Here is a 5,192-nt window from a genome sequence, read left to right as displayed (position 1 = left end):
ACAGAGAAGGAGAGGCAGAGGACAGACAGAATACACCCAGAGATAGATTTAGACAGACTCAGAGAGACAAAGTCAGAGAAAGAAGAGACTGGAGTCCGACACTAGCCATCTGGAAGTACTGAAGGTAATTAGCTAGGCATGAGGACAGGCCTGATCCTAGTGCACTGGGTAGGAAGACTAAATTGTAGGACAGTTCATGAGCAAAAGCAAATGTTTAAGGAAATACTCAATTGCTGGGTAACTAAAATATTTTCCAGTAAGGAAGAAAGATTGTAAGAGGTTGATAAAACATCTATGGCTGAACAAGGAAGTTAAAGATAACACAAAGACAAAAACTAAGGTAGACCATATTGCAAAGGCAAGTGGCAGGCTGGAAGATTGGGGAAGTTTTATAGATCAACAAAACGGTTACTAAAAAGGTCATAAAAATAGCAAAGGTAAATTATGAAAGAAAACCAGCACAAAACATAAAAACAGACAGAAAAAGCTTCTGTAAGAATATAAAAGGGAAGACAGCAGCTAAAGTGAATGAGGATGAGACTGGGGAGTTAACAGTGGGGAACGCAGATATAGCAGAGTGACTGAATCAGTTTTTTGTCTCAGTTTTCAAGGTGGAAGACACAAATACCATCCCAGTGGTAACAGGTAATGCAGAGGTTAGAGAAAGGGAGAAATGTAGAATAATCATCATCACTGGGGAAAAAGTACTGAGCTAACTGTTGGGATTTAAGTCAAACAAGTCTCCAAGCCTACATCCCAGACTCTTAAAGGAAGTGGTGGCAGAGATAGCACAGCCATTGGTTATAATATTCCACAATTCTCTGGAAGCAGGAGAGGTTGCAGTGGATTGGAAAAATACAAATAATGCACCCTAATTCAAAAAGGGAGGGAGGCAGAAAGGAGGAAACTAAAGATCAGTTAGTTTAATATTTGATGTTGAAAAATTGTCAGAATCCATTATTAAAGAAGTAATAACAGAACATGTGGAAAGTGAAAACGGAATTCATCAGAGTCAACATGGTTTTATGAAGGGTAAACAATGTTTGAATAATTTGATGGAGTTTTTTGAAGATATAACAAACAATGTGGATAACGGAGATCCTCTAGATGTTTTGTATCTGCACATCCAGAAGGCATGTGATAAGGGGCTGCACAAAAGATTAATACACAAAGTACGATCACATGGGGTTAGGAGTAATTTATTAGTTTGGATAGAGGATTGGCTAACCAATAGAAAGCAGAGATTTGGGATAAATGGGTCTTTTTCTGGTTGGCAAGCTGTAACTAGTGGGGTATCTCAGGCTTGGTCCTCGATATTAATGACTTGGATACAGGGATAGAAGGTACTATAGGCAAATGTGCAGACCGTATCAAACTAGGTTACAATGAAGAAATAGGAAATTTACAAACGGATATAGATAAATTAAGTAAATGGGCCAAAACTCGGCAGATGGAGTTTAATGTGGATGAGTGTGAGGTCATCCATTTCGGCCGGAGGAATAGAAAGGCAACTTATTATCTAAATGAAGAGAAACTTCAGAGTGTTTCAGTGCAGAGGGATCTAGGTGTCCTTGTGCATGGATCACAGAAAACTAGTATGCAATGTGGGTCTACCTACAGCACATGGACTGCAGTGGTTCAAGAAGGCAGCTCACCATCACCTTCTCTAGGGGCAACTAGGGACAGGCAATAAATGCTGGGCCCAGCCATGATGTTCATATCTCATGAATGCACATTAAAAAAAATTAAAAATGCAGGTGCAGCAGGTGATAAAGGCAAATGGAATTTTGGCATTTATTCATAGGGTCATGGAGGTATACAGCATGGAAACAAACCTTTTAGTCTAACTCGTCCATGCTGACTACATATCCCAAACAGACCTAGTCCCATTTGCCAGCATTTGGCTCATATCCCTCTAAACCTTTCCTATTCATGTACCCATCCAGATGCCTTTTTCCTGTTGTAATTGTACCAGCCTCCACCACCTCCCATCATCGATAGCCACAGGTGAGGTGCTGGAAGACTGGAGGTTGGCTAATGCTGTGCCACTATTTAAGAAAGGTGGTAAGGAAAAGCCAGGGAACTATAGACCGATGAGCCTGACATCGGTGGTGAGTAGGTTGTTGGAGGGGAATCCGAGGGACAGGATTTACATGTATTTAGAAAGGCAAGGACTGATTATGGATAGTTAGCATGGCTTTGTGTGTGGGAAATTCTGTCTCACTAACTTAACTGAGTTTTTTGAAGAAGAAGATTGACGAGGGCAGAGCAGTGGACGTGATCTATATGGATTTCGGTAAGGCATTTGACAAGGTTCCTCATGGTAGACTGGTTAGTAAAGTTAGATCACACAGAATACAGGGAGAACTAGCCATTTGGATACAGAACTGGCTCTAAGGTAGAAGACAGAGGGTGGTGGTGGAGGGTTGCTTTTCAGACTGGAGGCCTGTTACCAGCGGTGTGCCACAAGGATCAGTGCTGGGTCCACATCTTTTTGTTACTTATATAAATGATTTGGATATGAACAGAGGAGGTATGGTTAGTAAGTTTGCAGGTGACACTAAAATTGGAGGTGTAGTGGACAGGAAAGAAGGTTACCTCAGGGTACAACAGGACCTTGATCAGATGGGCCAATGGGCTGAGGAGTGGCAGATGAAGTTTACAAAGAAAAACAAAGAACAAAGAAAATTACAGCACAGGAACAGGCTCTTTGGCCCTCCAAGTCTGCGCCGATCCAGATCCTCTATCTAAACCTGTCGCCTATTTTCCAAGAATCTGTATCCCTCTGCTCCCTGCCCATTCATGTATCTGTCTAGATACATCTTAAATGATGCTATCGTGCCCGCCTCTACCACCTCTGCGTAAAGAACTTTCCATGCATATCTCCCTTAAACTTTTCCCCTCTCACCTTGAAATCGTGACCCCTAGTAATTGAGTCCCCCACTCTGGGAAAAAGCTTCTTGCTATACACCCTGTCTATACATCTCATGATTTTGTAGACCTCAATCAGGTCCCCCCTCAACCTCCGTTTTTCTAATGTAAATAATCCTAATCTACTCAACCTCTCTTCATAGCTAGCGCCCTCCATACCAGGCAACATCCTGGTGAACCTCCTCTGCACCCTCTCCAAAGCATCCACATCCTTTTGGTAATTTAATTTAATTTAGTTTTAATTTAGATAAATGTGAGGAGCTGCATTTTGGAAAGGCAAATCAGGGCAGGGCTTATACACTAAATGGTAGGGTCCTGGGGAGTGTTGCTGAACAAAGAGACCTTGGGTTGCAGACTTGTAGTTCCTTCAAAGTGGAGTTGCAGGTAGACAGGATGGTGAAGAAGGCATTTGGTACGCTTGCCTTTATTGGTCAGTGCATTGAGTATAGGAGTTGCGATGTTGTGTTGTGGCTGTACAAGACATTGGTTAGGCCACTTTTGGAATACTGTGTGCAGTTCTGGTCTCCCTGCTATAGGAAGGATGTTATAAAACTTGAAACGGTTCAGAAAAGATTTACAAGGATGTTGCCAGGGTTAGAGGGTTTGAGCTATTGGGAGAGACTGGATAGGCTGGGGCTATTTTCCCTGGAGCATTGGATGCTCAGGGATGACCTTATAGAAGTTTATAAAATCATGAGGAATATGGATAGGCTAAATAGACAAGGTCTTTTCCCCTGTGGAGTCCAAAAGTAGAGGGCAAAGGTTTAAGGTGAGAGAGGACAGTTACAAAAGGGACCTGAGGGGCAACTGAGGGGTGGTGCGTGTATGGAATGAGCTGCCAGAGGAAGTGGTGGAGGCTGGTACAATTACAACATTTAAAAGGCATCTGGATGGGTACATCGATAGGAAGGGTTTAGAGGGATATGGGCCAAATGCTGGCAAATGGGACTAGATTAGTCTAGAATATCTGTTTGACATGGACAAGTTGGACCGAAGTGTCTGTTATGGTACCTCTAGCAGCTCATTCCATGTTTTGGAATGACATTAAACTCCATTTGCAATTTCTTGGTCCACTTCCCCAGCTGATCAAGATCCTGCTGCAGTTTCTGATAACCCTCCTCACTGTCCATGATACCGCCTATTTTAGTGTCATCCGCAAACTTACTAATCATGCCTTCTACATTCTCATCCAAATCATTGATATATATAACAAACAGCAATGGGCCCAGCACCAACCTCCAGCCTGACAAGCATCCTTCCAGTATTACTCTCTGCTTCCTACCATCAAGCCAATTGTGTATCCAGTCTGCCAGCTGTCCTTGGATTCCATGCGATCTAACCTTCCAGAGTAGCCTACCATGTGGAACCTTATCAAAGGCCTTACTGAAATCCATACAGACTATGCCTACTGCCCTGCCCTCATCAACCTTCCTGGTCACTTCATCAAAGAACTCTAACAAATTTGTGAGACATGTTCTCCCACAGACAAAGCCATGCTGACTACTCCTAATCAAACCCTGACTTTCCAAATAAAAACCGAAAAAACTGCGAATGGTGTAAATCAGGAACAAAAACAGAAGTTGCTGGAAAAGCTCAGCAGGCCTGGCAGCATCTGTGAAGAAAAAGTCAGAGTTAATATTTCGGGTCTGTGACCCTTCTGTTCTGAAACCTGAAACGTTAACTCTGATTTTTTTCTTCACAGATGGTGCCAGACCTGCTGAGCTTTTCCAGTAACTTCTGTTTTTCTTCCGGCCTTTCAAAATGCATGTATATATTATCCCTCAGAATCTTCTCAAGTTACTTAGCTACCACAGATGTTAAGCTTACTGCTTCTATAATTCCCAGGTTTTCTCTGCAGCCTTTCTTGAATAAGGACACAACATTCACTACCCCCCAGTCTTCCCGGACCTCAGCCGTGGCTAACGATGATGCAAATATATCAGCCAGGGCCCCAGCAATTTCTTCTCTAACCTCTTGCAGGGTTCTTGGACATATCTGATCAGGACCAGGAGATTCATCCACCTTCAAACATTCTAATACTTCCAACATCTCCTCTACTGTGATATGGACATAGAACATCGAACATAGAACATTACAGCGCAGTACAGGCCCTTCGGCCCTCGATGTTGCGCCGACCTGTGAAACCAATCTGAAGCCCATCTAACCTAAACTATTCCATTATCATCCATATGTTTATCCAATGACCATTTAAATGCCCTTAAAGTTGGCGAGTCTACTACTTTTGCAGGCAGGGCATTCCA

Source organism: Rhincodon typus, chromosome 7 (assembly GCF_021869965.1).
Source record: "Rhincodon typus isolate 14 chromosome 7, sRhiTyp1.1, whole genome shotgun sequence".
NCBI classification, from domain to species: domain Eukaryota; kingdom Metazoa; phylum Chordata; class Chondrichthyes; order Orectolobiformes; family Rhincodontidae; genus Rhincodon; species Rhincodon typus.
This window is presented reverse-complemented; position numbering follows the sequence as displayed.